The following is a 2,500-nucleotide window of genomic DNA, read 5'->3' as shown; positions in this document are numbered from 1 at the left end:
AAGGCCCACACAGCACCTCCACAGGACCTCCACAGCCACACACACACATGCCTCTCTCCCCTGTATCAGAGCTCCAGGGGCCAGGCTCATGGCCCAGCTTCTCCCCCTGTGATATTAAAGGCCCACACAGCACCTCCACAGGACCTCCACAGCCACACACACATGCCTCTCTGCCCCTGTGTCAGAGCTCCAGCACCCAGGCATATCACCCAGCCACTGGCCCTGTGACATTAAAGGGCCACACAGCACCTCCACAGGACCTCCACAGCCACACACACATGCCTCTCTCCCCTGTATCAGAGCTCCAGGAGCCAGGCTCATGGCCCAGCTTCTCCCCCTGTGATATTAAAGGCCCACACAGCACCTCCACAGGACCTCCACAGCCACACATCCATGCCTCTCTCCCCCTGTGTCAGAGCTCCAGGAGCCAGGCATATCACCCAGCCACTGGCCCTGTGATATTAAAGGGCCACACAGCACCTCCACAGGACCTCCACAGCCACACACACATGCTTCTCTCCCCTGTATCAGAGCTCCAGGGGCCAGGCTCATGGCCCAGCTTCTCCCCCTGTGATATTAAAGGCCCACACAGCACCTCCACAGGACCTCCACAGCCACACACACACACATGCCTCTCTCCCCTGTATCAGAGCTCCAGGGGCCAGGCTCACGGCCCAGCTTCTCCCCCTGTGATATTAAAGGCCCACACAGCACCTCCACAGGACCTCCACAGCCACACACACATGCTTCTCTCCCCTGTATCAGAGCTCCAGGGGCCAGGCTCATGGCCCAGCTTCTCCCCCTGTGATATTAAAGGCCCACACAGCACCTCCACAGGACCTCCACAGCCACACACACACATGCCTCTCTCCCCTGTATCAGAGCTCCAGGGGCCAGGCTCATGGCCCAGCTTCTCCCCCTGTGATATTAAAGGCCCACACAGCACCTCCACAGGACCTCCACAGCCACACACACATGCCTCTCTGCCCCTGTGTCAGAGCTCCAGCACCCAGGCATATCACCCAGCCACTGGCCCTGTGACATTAAAGGGCCACACAGCACCTCCACAGGACCTCCACAGCCACACACACATGCCTCTCTCCCCTGTATCAGAGCTCCAGGAGCCAGGCTCATGGCCCAGCTTCTCCCCCTGTGATATTAAAGGCCCACACAGCACCTCCACAGGACCTCCACAGCCACACATCCATGCCTCTCTCCCCCTGTGTCAGAGCTCCAGGAGCCAGGCATATCACCCAGCCACTGGCCCTGTGATATTAAAGGGCCACACAGCACCTCCACAGGACCTCCACAGCCACACACACATGCTTCTCTCCCCTGTATCAGAGCTCCAGGGGCCAGGCTCATGGCCCAGCTTCTCCCCCTGTGATATTAAAGGCCCACACAGCACCTCCACAGGACCTCCACAGCCACACACACACACATGCCTCTCTCCCCTGTATCAGAGCTCCAGGGGCCAGGCTCACGGCCCAGCTTCTCCCCCTGTGATATTAAAGGCCCACACAGCACCTCCACAGGACCTCCACAGCCACACACACATGCCTCTCTGCCCCTGTGTCAGAGCTCCAGCACCCAGGCATATCACCCAGCCACTGGCCCTGTGACATTAAAGGGCCACACAGGACCTCCACAGCCACACACACACATGCCTCTCTCCCCTGTATCAGAGCTCCAGGGGCCAGGCTCATGGCCCAGCTTCTCCCCCTGTGATATTAAAGGCCCACACAGCACCTCCACAGGACCTCCACAGCCACACACACATGCCTCTCTGGCCCTGTGTCAGAGCTCCAGCACCCAGGCATATCACCCAGCCACTGGCCCTGTGATATTAAAGGCCCACACAGCACCTCCACAGCCACACATCCATGCCTCTCTCCCCTGTATCAGAGCTCCAGGAGCCAGGCTAATGGCCCAGCTTCTCCCCCTGTGATATTAAAGGCCCACACAGCACCTCCACAGGACCTCCACAGCCACACACACATGCCTCTCTCCCCTGTATCAGAGCTCCAGGGGCCAGGCTCATGGCCCAGCTTCTCCCCCTGTGATATTAAAGGCCCACACAGCACCTCCACAGGACCTCCACAGCCACACATCCATGCCTCTATCCCCCTGTGTCAGAGCTCCAGCACCCAGGCATATCACCCAGCCACTGGCCCTGTGACATTAAAGGGCCACACATCACCCCCATAGGACCTCCACAGCCACACACACATGCCTCTCTCCCCTGTATCAGAGCTCCAGCACCCAGGCATATCACCCAGCCACTGGCCCTGTGACATTAAAGGGCCACACATCACCCCCATAGGACCTCCACAGCCACACACACATGCCTCTCTCCCCTGTATCAGAGCTCCAGCACCCAGGCTCATGGCCCAGCTTCTCCCCCTGTGATATTAAAGGCCCACACAGCACCTCCACAGGACCTCCACAGCCACACACACATGCCTCTCTGGCCCTGTGTCAGAGCTCCAGCACCCAGGCA

The 2,500-nt window shown here is 59.6% G+C and overlaps 1 long non-coding RNA gene across 1 annotated transcript in view; it reads right to left on the bottom strand.

Annotated features, from left to right (window-relative positions):
* Positions 1-329, bottom strand: part of LOC139617874 (uncharacterized) — a 741-nt gene extending 412 nt beyond the window's left edge. The window contains exons 1-2 of the long non-coding RNA XR_011689460.1: positions 261-329; positions 1-16 (exon numbers count right to left, since the gene is read on the bottom strand). The exon at positions 1-16 is cut by the window's left edge and continues 88 nt beyond it. This is a non-coding gene — a long non-coding RNA (uncharacterized lncRNA). The remainder of the gene's footprint in view (positions 17-260) is intronic.
* Between the last annotated feature and the right edge of the window lie 2,171 nt (positions 330-2,500).

Source organism: Trachinotus anak, unplaced genomic scaffold (assembly GCF_046630095.1).
Source record: "Trachinotus anak isolate AG129_WGS33_773 ecotype Australia unplaced genomic scaffold, CSIRO_AGI_Tana_v1 ptg000113l, whole genome shotgun sequence".
NCBI lineage: Eukaryota > Metazoa > Chordata > Actinopteri > Carangiformes > Carangidae > Trachinotus > Trachinotus anak.
This window is presented reverse-complemented; position numbering and strand designations above follow the sequence as displayed.